This window comes from Sphaeramia orbicularis, chromosome 17, assembly GCF_902148855.1.
Source record: "Sphaeramia orbicularis chromosome 17, fSphaOr1.1, whole genome shotgun sequence".
NCBI lineage: Eukaryota > Metazoa > Chordata > Actinopteri > Kurtiformes > Apogonidae > Sphaeramia > Sphaeramia orbicularis.
The window spans coordinates 215435-236750 of NC_043973.1; the positions used below are offsets into that span (position 1 = coordinate 215435).

The 21316-nt window shown below is 42.3% G+C and overlaps 1 protein-coding gene across 1 annotated transcript in view; it reads left to right on the forward strand.

Annotated features, from left to right (window-relative positions):
• The window catches only part of LOC115437017 (E3 ubiquitin-protein ligase TRIM39-like), a 760370-nt gene that overhangs the window by 83877 nt on the left and 655177 nt on the right, over nt 1-21316 (forward strand). The gene's annotated exons all lie outside the window — the stretch shown is intronic.

Here is a 21316-nt window from a genome sequence, read left to right on the forward strand (position 1 = left end):
AAAAAAAAAACCCAAACCCCCCCCCCCCCGTTTTTGACAAATTGCACCCTGCACACACGCACGCACACACACACACACACCCTCTCACACACACACACACACACACACCCTCTTACACAGTGGCCTAAACAGTTTATCTGTCCTAAAATAAATAATAATTAGGTTAATTTATTTGTCAGTGTTGCTCTTCAGTTTGTTTGAACAGAATACCAGTTTGCTCTCTTGTTAATGTTGCACTTCATGTGGAATTTTTTTTTTGTTATTTTTATGCAGAATGTGAACTGAAAGAAATGTGATTAGATTTGTGTTGTTTGTTCAAAATTCCCTTTCTGGGAAAAGTGCCATACTAATGTTTAAAATACATTTAGTAATATTTTATTTTCTATTTGATTTGTAGCAGCACAATTATATTATTCCACTTTTTCTATATTCTGTTGTCTCCAAAAATTGGTGGAAGAATATTCAAAAATTCCGTAAATATATTAAAAACATTTTGAGGGGTTTTCTTTCTTCCCATACCGACCGAAAAAAAAACAAACCGTGGCTTTGAAAACCGAAATCGTACCGAACCGAAAATTTTGTGTACCATTACAGGCCTAGTCCAGTCCCTGTCCAAGGTCTGGAAAGACCTGATCTGTAATTGTTTCTCAGACAAACTGAACTGGATGAAGATTGACTTTGACCAAATAAAGACACAAATGTACAGATATTGGTCCAAAACCATGAAGTGCATAAATGAACATCCTCCACCAGCTCCACATCAAAGGTTCAATGGTTCTTGGGTTCCTGTTGTGATGCGGACTGAAGGAACAGACTCAGGTGCACGGTGCTGAAGGGACAAACGCTGCTTATTTAACAGAAAACACAAACTGGAGGAACAAACCAAAAACCTGCAGGGAGGGGAGGTCAGAGTCTGCTGGGGGGTGAGACAGTCCAGGAGAGTCTATGGAGGACGTGAGAGGAATGAGGAGGAGCAATGATCTGGTCCCACACAGGAGCAGAGGAGCCCCTTATTTGGGCTCCTGACTGAGACCTGGTCCAGGTGCACAGCAGGAGAGTCCAATGAGTCTGAGGGAGGGGTCAGCGGGGTCAACACCTGTGTTCACACTGACAAACCAGTTCCACTCCAGTCCAACCCTCAGACTGGAGACACTTCACTGTCCTTGGATAATATCTGTAGATTTATGGAGGGGATGCACGGGACCTGACAGTCACCATGGTTACGTCCACTGAGTGGAAGAAAGAGGGAGATGAGTGACAGCGTTGGCTTCAAAACCGTCTAAACTGAAGAATAATATTTAATAAAAATGGGGCAGAGCTGTTGTGAGATTGATTGTATTTTCAGGTTCTTAAAGCAGTGGGAGCTATCGTTTTACAGACACCCAAAGACAAAGAAAAGAGAAAGAGATGGATCCACAAATCCAGGAAACCAAACCTAGATCTGTGGATCCTGTTTGGGGTCAGCTAACATTCACTGATGCTGTATTTTTGGGTCCAATCAGACCTGAAATGACCTATTGTTTTGGCTAACGGTCCTTCTTAGTGCAGCTCTTGGTTTCATGATCAGATCTTTCCTGGTTTTTGTCTTCATTTTGTGATTGTGAACCTTGTGCTCCTACATGATTAGTAAACTAACTGAAACTGAGGCCAACCTAGTTTTACAAATACGGAGGAACTGGAGAATAAAGCTACGACGGAGTATTAGGACCACAGAAGAAAAGAAAACACTGGGCACTACCAGAATAAAGTCATAAAATACCAAGAGAAACCTGTAATTTTATGAGAATAAAGTCATAGTTATAAAAAAGTCATAATTTAACAAAAATGTCATAGTTTTATGTGATTAAAGTCATCATATTCCGACAATGAAGCCATAATATTATGAGAATGTCATAATTTAAACCAGGTGGTGTAAATCTGCTAATTTCCCAGAATCCAGTGGTGCCCTGCTGGTCCACAGCAGTAGTATCTGTGTTGGATAAAGGACTGGATCTGAACTAGACTCAGTAAATCTGCTCAGTCCCAGTAGATCATGCATATATTCACTGGGTCAGTCCACGACCTACTGGAAATGACCTTTGGATCAGCTGTTCTGGGCCCTAGTTTGGAGCCTTTGGATCAGCTGGTTCTGGGCCCTAGTTTTGGAGCCTTTGGATCAGCTGGTTCTGGGCCCTAGTTTTGGAGCCTTTGGATCAGCTGGTTCTAGGTTAGGGTTAGGGTTAGGGTTTTTCCAGGTCTCGCTGTGTTTACTGCTATACTCCATCATGTTGAGTGAGGTTGGTTTTTGCCACTCAGTCTGACTTAGAGGGGCGTGGCCTGGGGGGGTGAGGTAAATGCATCCCCTCTCTACTCATTTGGTTCAACTAAACCTTCATACAGTTTAATGACTGTGTTTGTTTCATAGAAACAAAGGAACATGCATGTGTTTCATGTCAGACACTGAACAGCTGTTCTGAAAACCAGGTCTGACTGACCCACTACAGGTACATCACAGTTTGAATCATCATCTGGTTGAACAATCCAAACCTGAGAGTCTCCAGTTTACAGTCTGGACTCCTTAGTCCATCTGACAGGATCTTCAGTCCTGAATCCTTCAGGTCGTTGTTGCTGAGGTCCAGATGGATCAGACTACAGGACTGGGATCTGAGAAGTGAGGACAGACCTGCACAGCTTCTGTCTGACAGGTCACACATACTCAACCTGGAGGACACAGAGATTTGGACTACAATCAGGTCAGGTCTGGACTATTTAGTGGAAAAACTCACATTGTGGTTGGAATTGGAGAGTACTTGTTTATCAAAACGGATGCACAGATTAGTCATTTAATAATGTCAAACATCAAAATAGAACCAACGCTCCTGTAGCCCAACATTTAAAGACATTGACATTTGTTTGACCTTTCAAGGTCAATCAAGGTCAAAGGTCATGGCACCAAATGAAAGCCTATTTGTGACTTCCTGTCTATTACCAATAGTAATTATATCAATATGTTCAACTGTTTTCAACTTATAACACTTTGAAATGTGTCCCATTATAAACCAATGGGGATTTTAAAATGACAAAAAATCATAAAAAATTCAAAAATCAATATTTCGCAATTCTTTGAAGAACCGTGGTAGACCTTAGCCCAAAGATGTTCCACAACAAATATCAAGTCATTCTGACTGATGAGTTCAGAGAAGAAGATTCTGGAAAAATTATTTAGGGACGACGACACCAATAGTCCATGGGACCCTCAGGCTGTTGGACTAAAAATGGGGGGGGGGGGGGGGCTTAATATCAAACACCACCTTAGCCCTGATTTTCTGATGCAACTAGATGTTCTAAGCACTCCGGTGTAATTTTTTTGAAGTTTTTGTCCAAACCCCCCCCCCGAAAAATTATTTTTTGAACTTTGAAAATAGCAACTTTCCCAGCTTCTCCACTCTTTTGTCCAGTTCAGTGTATAAACATGTTCATGATGGGCCATTTAATGATCTTGTCAGTGCCATATTGTATGGTAAGAGTACTTTGTTCAATGAAAAGTCTAATGTCAAGGTCATGCTGTAGGTTAAAGGTCACCAAAATGCCTACTTTTTTTCAAAAATTCATACCATTCCGACATTTGATCAAATACGTCCACAGTTCTCTTCCCTCTGGTTTCCTGGTGGGACCCCCCCCAAGGCCTTTGGCCCTTTAAAGACACATTACAGACAAAATATTGCAACATGTACATTCCATTTGAATTTGCCGCCATTAGTGTGGCGGGAAACACCAGCACACATTTTGGTGGGAATCACTAACACTTCATTCATTCATTCATTTTCTGAACCCACTTTATCCTCACTAGGATCACGGGGGCTGAGCCTATCCCACCTACTTACGGGAGAAAGCGGGGTTCACCCTGGACATGTGACCAGTTCATCGCAGAACTGAACATATAGACAAACACACTGTCACATCTATGGGCAATTTACATTAACCAATGTAACCTATCAGCCCATGTGTTTGGATGGTGGGAGGAAGCTGGAGGACCCAAGGTACCAGGAGAGAACCCATGCAGACAGGGGGAGAACATACAAACTCCAAACAGAAAGGTCCCACCCCCATTGACTGGTGTTGGAATTGAACCCAGGACCTTCTGTCTGTGAGGCTCCAGGTCTATCCACTGCACCACCGAGTCGCCCACAACAGGACATATACATGTAAATGTCAAAGTCATGTGAAACTACCGTTTGTTCTTTTTTCATGTCTATATGGAGAATACATGAGTAAATGGTTGCGTTGAATGTGTCTTATTGAATGTCAGTTGTTTGAAGTCAGCAGATGTGTTCTGAGGAGAGAACCTTTGAACATTTAGAAGAACCCACATTAACAGCTGAATTCCATCCAATATGCATTTGGACCATTTGGGTGACCTTTGACCTAGAATTTGACCCTTGACTCTACACCTTTTTTAGTCCAAAGCACTCTGAAGACATGACATGTCTCACAAAAAAAACATTGAAAGGCCCAGCATGAGCATACTGCTACATTGTACTTAATCAAAAGTGAAGAAGGTTTGAAAGTTGACAAAACCCCCACATTTTCAGGGTTGGAAAAGTAATTTTCGGGGTGGGTGGGGTGGGGGAGTTGGGGCTTGATTTGAATTTTTTTTCCCATTTTTGTATTCCCAAGACATGGGAGCATTAGAAAATCTGGGCTAAAGTTGAATCTGAAACTTTTCCTGAAATAAGCCCAGGACCAATGGCCCTGTAGCTAACCGGCACTTCCTATGTCTTATATGTCTTATAATGGGGACATTTTTCAAAGTTGCACCAAATCCAGAATTAGATCCGGATCCAAATATTTCACTAACTTTTGTTGTCATCATAAAGAAGCTGTATACCAAGTTTGAAGTCAATCAGAATTGTAGTTTGGGAGAAGAAGACTATTGAAAGTTTTGCAACGGACGACAGATGCCACCGCCGGAGGCCGCATGATGACAATAGTTTACAGCCTATCGGCAGGTAAGCTACAAACTGAAACTAGTGTAGAAATACCAACACTTCAAAGTCAAACCACTTTAATGTTGTGATTTTCATTTGTTCCTGTTTTCCACAGTACCTCCATCTGCTCAGTGTCACTCAGTCCAAATCATCACCATAAACAGAGGTTGTGTTGAACTGGTTTTCCCTCATTTTGGATCCCCCTAAATCCACCTACATCCTGACCTTTAAACTGTCGTCTTTTTCCATGTTATTGTTGCACTGGTTGATGTAGTGATTACACTTGTGATTGAACAAGTAGAACATGTTTGAATGAAACTCAGTCTGGACCCAAAGATCAGAAAGAACTGAATTCAGATTCTATCTTTCTCTGACCTGAGAGTCTCCAGTTTACAGTCTGGACTCCTTAGTCCATCTGACAGGACCTTCAGTCCTGAATCCTTCAGGTCGTTGTTGCTGAGGTCCAGATGGATCAGACTAGAGGACTGGGATCTGAGAACTGAGGACAGACCTGCACAGCTTCTGTCTGACAGGTCATAGATACTTACTCTGCAGAAACAGAACAGATTGGTTAGTTTTATTCAAACAGCAGCAGATTAAACTGATCTTCACTAAACTCCACTTCATTTCAGTTCCAATAGTTCTACAGATAATCACTAGTTTTGGTCCAGTATCAGGTTAGAAAGTCCATGTATCACAGAGCTCCTATTTCCTGTGAACACTCAGACAAACCGTCTGGACCTTCACTGCTGTTCATTTATGGTTCTGGTTATGACCCCTTTATTTATCTGAAGGTCTCAGTAACACGTACATTTACACATTTATTTACAGAGAATCTACAACCAGCACTGAAGACCAAACAGGATCTAAATCCACGGTCCACCATAAACTAACTCAGATGTTTGATGGACTGGATCAGATGTTCTCCTACTGTCACAGATGAAGTGGATTGGATGTGAATTCCATCAAGTTCTGATGTTGATTAATATGATCAGTGTCATTTGACACAGAATGAAGAAGGTGTAAAAATGTCCTAAACCAGACTGTAAATTCAATAAACTCTGTCTGGACTCACACAGCTTTGGTGGAGGCTTTGACCACTGGCAGCAAATTCAGAAGAGCCGCCTCTGAACCACAGTATCTGCTCAGGTCAAACTCCTCCAGATCTTTATCCGATGACAGTAAGATGAAGACCACAGCTGACCACTGAGCAGGAGACAGATTATCTGTGGAGAGACCTCCATGTCTCAGGTACCATTGGACCTGATCCACCAGAGATCGATCCTCCAGTTCATTCAGACAGTGGAACAGGTTGATGCTTTTCTCTACAGACAGTTTCTCATTGATCTTCTTCTTCATGTACTCAGCTGTCTTCTTCTTGGTCTCTGAGCTACTTCCTGTCTGTTTCATCAGACCTTGTAGGAGACTCTGATTGGTCGGCAGTGACAGACCCAGGAGGAAGCGCAGGAACAGGTCCAGGTGTCCATTTGGACTCTGTAAGGCCTGGTCCACAGCGGTCTGGTGCAACTGTGTCTCATCTCCAGACCTCTGGGATGTGGTTTGTTCTTCTGACAGCAGATTGACTCCAGTGTTGGTGAAGGTCTGATGGACATGAAGAGCAGCCAGAAACTCCTGGACACTCAGATGGATGAAGCAGAACCTCTTGTCCTGGTACAGTCCTCTCTCCTCTTTGAAGACCTCTGTGAACACTCCTGAGTACACTGAGGCTGAGCTGATATCGATGCCACACTCTGTCAGGTCTGGTTCATAGAAGATCAGGTTTCCTTTCTTCAGCTGCTCAAAGGCCAGTTTTCCCAGAGACTCAATCATCTTCCTGGTCTCTGGACTCCAGGGTGGATCTGTCTCAGATCTTCCATCATACTTGACGTTCTTCAGTTTGGCCTGAACCACCAGGAAGTGGATGTACATCTCAGTCAGGGTCTTGGGCAGTTGTCTTCTGTCTGTGCTCTTCAACACGTCCTCCAGAACTGTAGCAGTGATCCAGCAGAAGACTGGGATGTGACACATGATGTGGACGCTTCGTGACCTCTGGATGTGGGAGATGATTGTGTTGGTCTGTTGTTCATCTGTGAACCTCTTCCTGAAGTACTCCTCCTTCTGTGGGTCCTTGAACCCTCTGACCTCTGTCACCATGTCCACACACTGAGCAGGGATCTGATTGGCTGCTGCAGGTCGTGTGGTTATCCAGAGGCGAGCAGAGGGAAGCAGGTTCCCCCTGATGAGGTTCATCAGCAGCACATCCACTGAGCTGGACTCTGTCACATCAGTCAGGATCTGAGTGTTGTTGAAGTCCAGAGGAGGTCGACACTCATCCAGACCGTCTAAGATGAACACCACCTGGAAGTCTGCAAAGATCCAGATTCCTGCTTCTGTGGTTTCACTGAAGAAGTGATGAACCAGTTCCACCAAGCTGAACTTCTTCTGTTTCAGCACATTCAGCTCTCTGAAGGTGAATGGAAATATGAAGTGGATGTCCTGGTTGGCTTTGTCTTCAGCCCAGTCCAGACTGAACTTCTGTGTGGACACTGTTTTCCCGACGCCGGCCACGCCCTTTGTCAGCACCGTTCTGATTGGTCGATCTCTGTCAGCTGGTGTTTTAAAGATGTCTTCACATGTGATGGTTGTCGGTGGTCTGTGTGGGTTCCTGGATGCTCTTTGAATCTGTCTGACCTCGTGTTCCTGGTTGACCTCTGTAGCCCCTCCCTCTGTGATGTAGAGCTCTGTGTAGATCTGGTTCAGAAGGGTTTTGGGGTTTCCTGCTTTAGCGATGCCCTCAAACACACACTCAAACTTCTGCTGAAGGTTATGTTTCAGTTTCCGCTGCTGAACTCCAGACTGACTTCCTGAATGCAGACCCAGATCAAACCATCAGTCTCACAGTAAATCCAGTATTTTCATCTGTTCTATCTGTACACAATGGTCTTACTGCGGTGCAGACGCTCAGCCAGCTCCTCCTGCTTCAGCCTCCTCAGGAAGTTCAGTGTGATCTGCAGAAAAGCCTCGGAGCTCCTCCTCTGCTCTTCATCCTCATCACTCAGACTCTCTAAGCATTCTGGGTAATCGGGACTCAGAACCTGCTGGAACTTCTTCAGTTCATTCTTGACAAAAGTGCAGATGTTCTCCTCCAGCAGCTGGAACACAAAACGTGATGAAAGACACAAAGTCCACCCATGGACCAAAGCTCAGGTCCATGTTGGACACAGTGACGTCCACTGGTCTGAAACCAGCAGCAGGACATGATTGGACAGAACAGATGGACCAGTAGATGTTGGTCATGTACACACCTTAAATATGGAGTCCAGCTGAGTCTGATCCTGTAGACCAGTGGGAACCTCTGAGCTCTGCTGCTCCACTCTGTGGACCAAACATCAACAATGAGCTCACATTATGTCTGTCCACACACACAGCCACAGGTGGACACACCTGGACCATAACATGAGTCACATGACCCCCTGTAGTGGGACAGGTGTCCTGGTCCTGCTGATCCCTCTGAGAATCCACATCTGAGTGTGTTTGGAGCTTCACACTCACTGGGTTTAGTTGATCTCATCCACATTAGGATGAAACCAACAGCTCTGTCCTAACAATGTGTGTCCTCACCATCTGCACTCACAACATATGATACAAAGGTGTTCAATGGACCAGGAATCAACCCTGGACTCTGATCCAGTATGGTCCAGGACCAGGTCCCACTCAGTGGTGTAGTGGTCCCTGAAGAAGTGGGTATACTCTCAATTTTAGACCTTTTTTTTTTTAAGTAGTCCAGAAAAACACCCTGTTTTAGAAACAGTGACATGTCAGACTATTCTATTTAGTTTATTTAGACCAGCACTAGTTGGTCATGTTTTCCTCAGAATGACCCGCCCTACTCTGCCTCTGATTGGCTCATCAGTCCTCATGGCTAAAGTTAACCAATGTAATCAATGAAGGCAGTGAGTACTAGCCAATCAGAGGCAGAGTAGGGCGGGTCATGGCTTCACCATCTGAGGAGAAAAAATGGGCAACTTGGTTCGGATACGACTGAATGGAGCACATCAGGAGGATTTAGAAGAGGATATACGACTGAAAAATAAGGAGGTATAGTCCATAAACCACCGTATACCCTGGACTACACCACTGGTCCCACTACAACAACAGGTTTTCATTGATCAGGTTTAGTGGGATTCTCCTGACAACGTCTGAACTATAGACTGAAGAAAAAGACCATGTGACACCGACAGTTCAACAGGACTAACTTTAGGTCAGACATAGAAGCCAAGTTAGGACTGACTGAGCTGAAAACCCTGGAGGTGAATCTGAACCAGATCTGAGGTTCACTTACTGAGGATCAGAAACACGTCGTCTTTTAAACTTTATCAGTTCACCCATGGAGTCATCACTCATGGACACGCAGCTGGGTCCAGATCCAGGTCTAGGTTCTGGTCCAGGTCCAGGTCCTGTGGGGGGTCTGTGGCGAGTGTTCCAGGGAGGGGCTTCCTCCTCTCTGTCCTCACTCTGATCCATTCTGCTGACTCCACATCAGAACACAAACCATCAGTCCAGACCTGAATCCACATCAGAACACAAACCATCAGTCCAGACCTGAATCCACATCAGAACACAAACCATCAGTCCAGACCTGAATCCACATCAGAACACAAACCATCAGTCCAGACCTGAATCCACACTGATTCATCCTGTACAGGACAAACAGCAGCTCAATCTACTTTTATTTTGAAAGGTTTCACAGGAAGTCTCAGTGTCTTGTTGTGTCAGACTTTTATCTGTAGACGACGACTGAGGAAGGTCAGAAACACGCTGAAGATCTTTGACCTAAACAGCAGCTCTTTATCACCTGATCAGATTTAACTTCATCAATAGTCTCTTTTCCATTGATCCTCAAATTGCACAAATATAACTTGCGCATAAAAATTTACCTAATGGAAAAATGTCTCATTTTTCAATTAAAAGTTTTTGGCAAGAGGTGGTTTTTCAGGTGTAGCGCAAATGGTATATCATGCAAAACTGCAATGGAAAGAACCTTTGTTCACAACTGGAGTCAGGTGAATTTAAAAAACGGATGTTGACAGACGTTACAACAAGTGAAGAAGAAACGTGTGTATGTGTGGACACACCAGGAAACCACATCATTTTAGAATTTAAGCGGAGATAGAGGGGTAATATAGAATAATAATGAATATATCTGTAAATCAACACCATATTTATGTTCGTCACCATGTTTATGGAATGACTTCTTGTCATAATAAATAAACAAATCATCGCATTTGTGATTTAATGGAGAAACCCACATTACGCACTTCTGTTTGACATTTAGTAAATATCGGTAAAGTTTTGCGCAGATGTCCAGTGGAAAAGCGACTAATAATTGACTAAACTGTGCATGTGAAAGGTCAAAGGTCAACAGTTATCAGAGTCCAATAAAAACCACTTCCTGAATCCAAACTGATTCAAACATCACAAACATGTGTCCAGTGTTTCCAGATCAGCTGATGGTCACAGACTCCATTTGGTCTCAGTCTCAGATCAAACTCACTTCCAGACTCTGAAAATGTCGTTTAGGTGCAGTTGAACAACGCTGCACGCTTTGGACTTCCACCTGGTGCACGTTTCTGTTGTGATCATGATCCTTTACTATGTCTAGTGCACTGACAAAGACTGAGGAGGGATTCTTTTATGGACAGTCTGTTGTTTGGTCTGGTTTTTACTTTGATTTGTTCTGTTTTCTATGGTAGTAGTTGTGACTGATGTCCACCCATGCTTCCTTCAGATTTCTGTGCAGACCATTCAGCTCTGCACTTGGATTAAACTGAGAAAACTTTAATAAAAACATCTGGATCACAGATAAAACTCACCTGTGGACGTCGAACAGAAAAGGGTTTGTTTTCGTCACCTCTCAGCTGTTCCCTCGGTCAATCTGAGTCTCACCTGGAAAGACATGAGGAGTCAACGCCTGCAGTCGGATACAAACTGGATCCATTTGTCCCAAATATGATCCAAATGATCCCTCTGGATTCTAATAGAGTAAGTACATTTTCCCACTTTGAACATCTGCCAGATGATCTCATACCAATCTTCTATTGTTGGTGGAGTTGGCTTTAACCTCCTTCTTGGAATAGATTTCTTGCTGGCTGCTAAAAGTGCCTGGAATAATTTAGTATCCTCCCTCCGTTCTAGTTCAACGACATCACCAAGATGTAGATTTACAAAGTTATAGGTAAAATGAACCTTAAAGACCTATATTAATAATATTAATAATAATAATAATAATAACTGTATTTATATAGCGCCTTTAAAAACTGAATTTACAAAGTGCTTTGACAGACAAAGCAAAAGGGCATGAAAGCAGAAGAGAAACAAAGAAAACAACACAATAAAAGAGATAATTAGAGCAAACACAAAAACATGACTAACTTTGAATGTATTGCAGTGGAGAATAGAACTGTGCCAAAAAAATCAATACATATAAAAAAAATTACAAAACGTGTTTTATATCTAATAAGAAATATAAACTGGTACATTTATTCAACTTATAATATCATTGTAATAGAATAGTTGGTTGCTGTGGAAAATGAGGTTACACAAGTCGATCTGATACTCAACTGTATGTTCCTGTCTGCACACACACACACACACACACACACACAGACACACACACACACACAGGAAGTGGATGTGATAAGAGCTACAGTTGATGTTAGGAGCTGTGAACAGGGAAGTTTCTGCTGGAAAGCAGTGAATAAAGAAGCACTGAGTTTACTGAACAACTCTGGTGATGTTCTACAGTGATTCAGACGAGCAGACATGACAATAGGAACCATTTGAGGAGAGTTGGTGTGAAATGAATCCAGTTCTGTGTGTGTGTGTGTGTGTGTGTGTGTGTGTGTGTGTGTGTGTGTGTGTGTAGGTGTGTGTGTGTGTGTGTGTGTGTGTGTGTGTAGGTGTGTGTGTGTGTGTGTGTGCTGTTGAAGCTGTAGATCAGCTCAGGTGGACTCACCTCTGTTTGTAGAGACTCTGCTGAGACTGGAAACAGATCTGATGAAGTGGGTTTAAGGTTTGTTGGACGCTTCCACACACACGTCTGCAGCTCTGATTACACTGACAACAACGTTCACTTTAATTTCTAGGAAATGATCTTCGTTCTGTGGAATGTGGCTCCGCCTCTGACCCATTTCCTGTTTGATGTGATAGTGAAATCCATTTACATGGTGACGTCCCGTCCACTGGGTCCCTGTGGTGGCCCGTTGCCATGGTGCAACAGAACCAAAGACACAAAACCAAAGAAACGAAACCAAAGAAACAGAACCAATGTAACAGAACCAAAGCAACGGAACCAAGCCACGTTACAGAAGCTGCGTTCAAGGTTCTACCAGTGAAACTGTCTGAAGGCCCAGCTGACGTTTGTGTCCGGGGTGGACCTGTTTCTAAATGGTGTTGGGTGTGAACAGCCTGTGGTTTCCACAGGGTGAAGGTCGGCTGGTGTCATCTCCTCAGGGTGAAGGTCGGCTGGTGTCATCTCCTCAGGGTGAAGGTCGGCTGGTGTCATCTCCTCAGGTGAAGGTCGGCTGGTGTCATCTCCTCAGGTGAAGGTTGGCTGGTGTCATTTCCTCAGGTGAAGGTCAGCTGGTGCCATCTCCTCTTCTTCAGGCATCCATTGTCCAACCCTTCTGCAGAGCTTTGTTTCTCCTGCCGTTCAAACTTCAGGAGCTCAACCTGTCCACTGATGTGGTAAACACATTCTGATCACAAACTGCATTCAATAGTCTGATGCACCTGAAGAGTAGGACCAGTACACTGACATCAGCACCGTCACACTGACATCAGCACCACCACAGTGACATCAGCACCCCCACAGTGACATCAGCACCGCCACAGTGACATCAGCACCCCCACACTGACATCAGCACCCCCACAGTGACATCAGCACCGCCACAGTGACATCAGCACCCCCACAGTGACATCAGCACCCCCACAGTGACATCAGCACCCCCACACTGACATCAGCACCCCCACACTGACATCAGCACCCCCACAGTGACATCAGCACCCCCACACTGACATCAGCACCCCCACACTGACATCAGCACCCCCACACTGACATCAGCACCCCCACAGTGACATCAGCACAAGTGAATTCACATTCCTATTAGCCACGGGAATAAAGGAAGTGGAACTGGACCTCAAACTCTTCACATGAGATCATGTTTCAGCTGGTCCATGAGTCGTCAGTATTTCACCCAGGGAGGGTGATGTGGTGCATTGTCACTTTGGGTTTATGCCTGTATTTTACAGATGGGTCAAATGTTTTATTTATATTTCACATCATTATTCATCTATTTCATTACTGTAGGAGGCATATTTTGGACTTGTTAACAGAGTCCTCAAATTAACCACACTTCTTCAACTGACCATGAACACATCAGATGAAGGTTTTCAACTTAATTTAATGCATCACATGAAATCACATCTTTATTCAACAATATGTGAAAAACCGCCAACATGACGTCTCCAGCCAAAATGAATCAATTAACTCTTTTATGATTGACTTTTTTGATAATGAAGGGGGTTCAATGAGGATGTGGTTCTAACATCAGCCCCAGATGATCCTCCACTCCATTATTTGTGTTCCCAGTTTCACACTTGACTCAGTTATTTGTTGGACTATTATTATTTAGTTTCAGCTTTCACCAGTGGAACAGTTCTGCCATGTAATCAACTCCTCAACAATCCTGACTGCACCGATGGATTTATAAGATCCTAAATCCAGTTAAACCTCCTGACCCTGATCCTGAAATCACACCTGAATGATCTTCAGGTCTACAGTGAATCAAGTGTCTAAAAAGTCAACTCATGTCTTTATCAAAAAATGCTTTTTAATATCTAACATTCAGACAGACTCCACTACTGATTTCCCCAAATATATAATACTGAAAAATGACTGAATTACTGTGATACTGAAGAAACCTTGAAAACAGATGTCTTTCTTTACGTTTGTCTGAACTTAACCCTTTCATGCACAGTGGTCACTCCAGTGGACAGTTCTTCTCCAGCTGTTCTCTTGTATATTCATAGGTTTTGTTGTTTTAGTTCCATATCAGCCAACACAGTGGACACTTATGCAACATCCCATAATACACTGCAATTCATACCATTACTATAACTTTGCTGTTCTTGATAAACCTGATCTGCAGTGACATGTTTAAGTGTAAATCCATTGTTATTTGTTAGGCAAAAAGACTTGTTTTTTGCATATTATATGAGGTAATAACTAGCATTGGAGTATGGTAAAATGTGAGAAAACATCAAATTAGCAGCCTTAAAAATGTTTTTATTTCATTGTTTTCATTTTACTTTCTGATACTGGGTTTTAAATACATATTTCTTTACTTAAAAAATTAAATGCATGGACATTTTTGTAACTCCATGAAAAAAAAAACTCAATCACAATTTTTTTTTATGCCTAAGGAGGTATAAAAACACTCCAGAAAAAAAAATCTTGTCTAAGGTTCTCATAATTCATGCATGAAAGGGTTAAGATGAGACTGACATTGTAGATATTGATGTCATCAGTAAAAGTACGACACACTGAATCTGAAACATGCTCAGGCCCTGTTGGATCTGTCAGAGTCATTCCTCTACAGAAATGAATGAAGTTTGTGTAACACTCAATTCAGATAGCAGTTTGGATTGTGTGATGCAGATGAATGTGGGACCAGTTGATGAGGTTCAGCTACTGCAACAATTGAAAAGATTAATGAGGCAAATACAGCCAATGTAGTTAAATTGTTCTATAGATCACATAAAAACCAGACCTGCAGTGGTCTACATAAGGCAGGGGTGTCCAGTCCTGGTCCTCCAGGGCCGGTATCCTACATATTTTAGATGTATCCCTCTTTCAACACACCTGATTTAAATGATAGGCCTATCCTCCAGCTCTGCAGAAGACTGATAATGACCGTCGGGTGTGTTGGAAGAGGGAAACATCTAAAACATGCAGAATACTGGCCCTGGAGGACCAGGATTGGACACAAGGTTCACAATCATAAATATACTGTGTATGATACAATAACATAAATTAAAAGAAGTGTAATGGACCAAAATAAAATAAAAGTTAAGGAAACCAAAATACTGTCACCCTGAGGGTTTTAGTCCGTATAGTGTTTGTGAGCACTATTTCAGCTGTACAGAGGACCAGCCCTCAGAACAAACAGGTGGATGTGGGTTTCTTCTACCGCTCAGTGAACACAGGTCTGTTCATCCAAGGCAGTTCAGGTTCAACACAGTGGATCTAGGGCTTGGACTCACCAGCCTTGGACAGGATCTTCTATCTGTACACCTCAGCAAACTAAACACCTGACCTGTGGAACGCAGGAAGAAAGCATTCAAAATCAAGTCCAACTCTGTCATTACAGCATTTTAATATGACATTTACATCACAAATCCTTCATTTGTCTGCACACCAGGCCTGGACTGGCTAATCAGGAGGACCGGGACAATTCCCGGTGGGCCGGTATAATATTTAGGCCGCGAGGGCCGGAGTTTACTTTAAATATATATTAATTTTTATTTATTTATTTTTTTTTGGCGGGGGGGGGGGGTTCACTCATAGCACTGGGTTGATCACATAAACTGCAACCGCTGTTCCTGGGCCCCACCCCCTGTACTAACAAGCAGATGCACCGTGACCTGACGTCATGTGTCCGTGCATACGGTTAGTAGCTCTGTACTGTATCTGTGGAGCAGATACCATCTGTGCTCTGTAGGCTGTGGATGCTCAGCTGTGTTTACTGTTTTAATAGAAAGAGCAAGGGTGGTGTGGAGAAGACAAGAATGAAAAAGAGGAAAGCTCTGGAAGCAAACGCAGCCAAATGTGACAAAATCTGCAACTTTTTCACAAAAACCACCTCCGGTTGGAAACAACTAATGAGGACGATGAACCGGGTAAAGCACCTTTAAAGTGAGTTAATTATGGAGTCAGTGAATTATGTGGCATTGTGGCGTGGAACAGAAGGTTCTGTCATTTAAATAATAGTCTGATGCGAGGCCACAGAAGTGGGAAACTTTGTCCTGTAGCTCCTCAGAGTCAGAAAGCAGATCCAGCAGCAGACAGCAGCCATGAGCCCACAAGTCCAGAGTGGGCAGGTAGGACTGCTCAGAGAGGGAAGAGGATTAGAAGAAATAGGCTCCAGTGAAGAGTATGGTGTAGGCCTGTTCAGTATGAAAGGTATCTGAGATGATCCAGCACTACATGAATGAAACTGACACCAAGGCTTTGGAAACAGAAGATTTGTGCTGAGAATTCAGAGCATTTTGAAACTGTGCTTTAGTGTCAGAAGCAGAGCCAGGAGCCAGTAGTGATGAGGGGATTGTTCCTGTCAGGATGGAAGGAAAAGGTGAGCTGTTGGAACAGACTGTGTCAACAAGCAGTAGTTCCACTAAAACCACTGTCTAGACCCAAACCATAGTACTGGCCTATTTTATTTTTTATTATTAAAAGTGAGACAGTAAATACACAAAGCCCACAACTGATAGGCAACAGCATAAAGTAATATTAAATAAACCTGCATATTTAGCCAATGTAAAGATCTGAACTGGTTCAGTAAGTCCAAATGTCTGTAGATATTATTTTTTATTGTGATGCAGGTGCAGGAGAGTCTAGAGAAACTGGAGGAAGTGTGAAAGGGAGAGCAGAGTCTACTGATGACAGAGGAGCAGCTCAGCAGCACAACCTGAACCACTAATGACACAGATGAACAGGAGTCTGTTGTCAGCTGTGGTTCCTCTGCTCACCCTCAGTCACAGGATATACACACAGTTTTTTCTGATCATCCTCATCAAACCCCTGATATAACTATACCAAAAGTTTTCAATAGCAACGATGGAACAAACCACAAGTAAGTTGTGATGGAAATCTTTTGTTGCAGAGGATACAAAAATGATAGTTATTAGAAATTGCAGCAAGCTTTATTTATTTATTTATTTATTTATTTATTTATTTATTTTATTTAATATTTTTATATATTCTTTTATTTCATGTCAAACATTTTAAAGGTTTGAAAAATGTTAACACTTATAAGAACACAAATATAGATTCTGTTATTGTTGTGTTGTGAGGAATAATCATGTTGGAGATGTGGATGTGCACTCACTGTTGAAATAAATCCACATTGTGAAGCAACCTTTACTTGCACTGAATTGGAAATATTTTAGAAAATACACTGAATTCCAAGGCTTTGCAGAACAGTGTGTAGACCTAACATGTAAGGTTAGAATTACATGATTTTAATAATAATCGGTCGTGATCTAAAGTGGGCCGGTCTGAGGTATGAAACTCCAGGGCTGAAAATGAGTCTCAGTCCGGCCCTGATACCAGCAAAATACTGGGTGGATTGACATTAAAACAGCATGGCATCATCCCTGAGAGGCAAGGGCTCGAACAAACAGGAGCAATCTAAAGAACAGAGCGACAACTTGAGGCAGTCGACTCTGAAACAAACCTGGTGTGTCCCTGCGGCTGCAGATGATGCATGCAGTGAATCAGAGATATTAGCCGAGCTGGAGAAACTAAGACAAGACAACCAAGAGGGCCACGCGCAAACTCAGCTCTCTGTAACAAGACTAGAAACATCCTTTAAGGGACCGAGAGATGATGTGACACAGCTGGAAAACAGAACCACGGAGGCGGAGAACCGCATCAGTGCTAATGCAGACACCGCCGTGCGCCACCAGCAGGCCCTTCAGTATCTGCACAGACAGATGCACCTGACTGCCATGTGTGAGGACAGACTGCCGAGAGAGAACCTGAGGACTTACCACGTACCGGAGGAGAGCGAGGGAAGACATGTTCAAGTTTTTGTTCAAGAGTGACTGAAGTCTGTCCTTCAACTCCCCCCTGACCTCCATGTCAACATCCAGAGAGCACACACAGCCCAAGAACCTCCTGCTGCCCTTGAATAGTGAAGTGTGTGGATTACTGAAGCAAAGAAAGTGTTCTACGGAAAGCATGGGAGCAGAACAGAGTCATGTACAGGGTGGGGAAGCAAAATGTACAATATTTTGAGGCAGGGATTGAAAGACAGTGTATGACCAATGAGTTTATTGAAAGTCATGAGAATTTATTTGGCACAAGAAAATGTACAATAACAATAACTGCCTTCACACACTTCCTGAAACTTGTGCAAGTGTTCCTCAAATATTGGGGTGACAACTTCTCCCATTCTTCTTTAATAGTATCTTCCAGACTTTCTGGTAATAGTTTTGCTCATAGTCATTCTCTTCTTTCCATTCTAAACAGTCTTTATGGACACTCCAACTATTTTTGAAATCTCCTTTGGTGTGACGAGTGCATTCAGCAAATCACACACTCTTTGACGTTTGCTTTCCTGATTACTCATATGGGCAAAAGTTTGTGAAAAGGTATGGATAATAGTGTTAGGTATGATTATGACATCAGTATATGTTTGGGTTCAAAACAACTGACGTAGTGTCTGCTGAGAAAAAACAACTAAATGTTCAGTGTACATTTGGCTTCCCCACCCTGTATAACATGTATAAGCACTGATAAACTGTCCAACTGAGTCTCACTGAAAATTATTTATATATATATTTATAGGGAACTGGATTGTTTTAATACATGTAAATATTCTTTATTAAACACTGAAAAGTAAAAAAGTAAAAAAAAATAAAAAAAGCAAAATCTCATGTAAAGTTGGGGCAAAAAACTGTGTTTTAATTATGGAAATTTACCGTATTTTTATGAGATGGTTATTTTCCGTTATTTAACAGTATTTTTTCGGCACCCCTGCTGCTGGAATATTGCTGGGGTTTTTTTCGTTTTGTGTTTTTTTTTACAGTGTAGTGGAGACACCTGTTGGACACTCTGTGGGACACAGAATGCAAATCACGGTCATATTTTCTGGAGTTGTCCAGTGATCAGACCATTGTGGGAACAGCTGTGTGAACATTTAAAGAACATCTTCACTGAAACCATTCCTTGTAAATGTGAAGTCCTGTTTTTAGGAGATATTTCATCTGAGAACTGGACTGAAGGATAAAAAAAAAACTGTTGTTCATGCTTTTGGCAGCAAAAACACTATCAGTAGAAAATGTTGACAGTCTGAAGCAGCCACAACAGAAGGATGGATGGACATGGAACAGGACATTTACATTCTGGAGAAGTGGACATTTAGTTTGAAGGGTCAAAGGGAAGATTTTTCCACTATTTGGACAAACTATGTCAAACCTGTACATGATGTCACCTGAATATATCAGTGATGTGAAAACATTTATATGACACACATTTGTGTTTGGCTTCATGGAAACATACACACATTATAGGCCACAAGGTGAACCATGAAAAGTGGCTAGAAAATGATTTGGTTCCCGTGTCTGGGCACTACTTTTTAAATGCCTTTTTGTTTAGACTGTACCCTCATGGACTTTGGGTGAAAAGTTCTCCGCAATATATCCTGCAGTTTTTTGTCATAAGCCATAAATCTATATGAATATAAAATTAAAAAACAAAAATTCTGTGATGCTAGATTCACTTGTTTTATTTATCAACATTCATTTTAGCTACACAAAATCTCTCACAAATTAATATTCATACATATTAACATTTTAGACAAGTCTTGATGAATTATTACCATGCAATGTGAATGTAGACCATGAAATCTTGGAAATTTGTGGGAAAAAGCTTCTAGTGATTTCACATATTACACATGGTGAATTTAGCCACACACAAACACATACATCAGTGTAACAGCATTGTTTGACATTTACAGTGTTTACAGTTGCAGGGTTTCTTTTCTTCTTTTAACAATGATGCGTTTGTCATGTAACAATACATGTTTTTAATAGATCTGGGTCTGGTTTTTTACACAGTACACTGTAAACTTTTATTTTTGTTCAATGGATGCTTTTTTTTAGAGGATATTTCCTGGTTCTATAACATGTCTAATCATCACATCACTGTCAGAAACATCATCCCATGTAGCTCTATCTCCTGTTTCCTTCTGAACATTCACACAGTGCTGCCACCTACACACATCAGTGAAAGACAGTCTTGCTGACATACAGAACACCTGTCTGTATCACATTTTATTTGCCTTGTTTCCAAGTGCAGTGGACGAACTGCAAAACACTTTGAGGAGCAGGATTTTTAGTCCTCCAGGTCACTGTTGACTCCCCATCCTCAGTGTGCCATCCACTACCAGTGGGTGAGGGTGCACACAGAATACCTTTCAGACAGTGTGTCATTATTGCTGTTTGGTAGTTTGTCCTTTTGCAGTGTTGGTGTAGAGCATCACATGTTGGAGGCACGGACAGGGCAAACTACCAAGGAGCAATAATGACACACTGTCAGCAAGACTGGGTGGCCATGGCTCAGATGGTAGAGCAGGTCGTCCAATAACTGAAGGGTCGGTGGTTCGACTCCCGCTCTGTCCTAGTCAGTCCATTGTGTTCTAGGGCAAGACACTTCACCCAGTGCCACTCACTCTGGTGTATGAATGTTTGGTGGTGGTGGTTCACAGTAATAATAATTCTTTGCCTGATGATCTGCTCACAGAACAGAAGATCTGGTAGCTGACACTGAAGGCGGCTCATTTCTGAAACACACACACACACCTAGTTTCACAAAGCTGCAAGCAGCACTGTGTGTGAGAGAGAATGAGTTATGATCAGTAATAGTAGTAATAGATGTAATAGCAGTAGCAGTAATAATAGTAGTAATAGCAGTAGTAGAGAATAGAATAAAGTTACACACTTATATACAGTATTTGTGTGTGAGTGTGAGAGACAGATTTTTTTTTTTTTTTTACACACCTGCTGATAACGTCTGTGCCAGTGAAAGATGATCCTTTGTGAATTTGGCAGACACGGTGATGTATTTATCCACGTTTTTTAATTAATTAATTTATTTATTTTTTACATATTATGCATAAGGCAGACAGAACAGGACCAGATGAAACAGTAGGTAGACCCATCCTGGACAGAACAGGACCAGATGAAACAGTAGGCAGACCCATCCTGGACAGAACAGGACCAGATGAAACAGTAGGTAGACCCATCCTGGACAGAACAGGACCAGATGAAACAGTAGGTAGACCCATCCTGGACAGAACAGGACCAGATGAAACAGTAGGTAGACCCATCCTGGACCGTTATTTCTTCCTCAGAGTTTCCCTTGTTGATCCTGCGGTGCTGCTGCACAGACTCACCTCCCTGTGATTCACTGACATCTGGATTCTCTCTTTTATGTTTCTCCGCGGAATCCAATCGTTTTTTATCAATGAATCGTCTGTAGCATGTTGCATGAAACCCAGCATCTT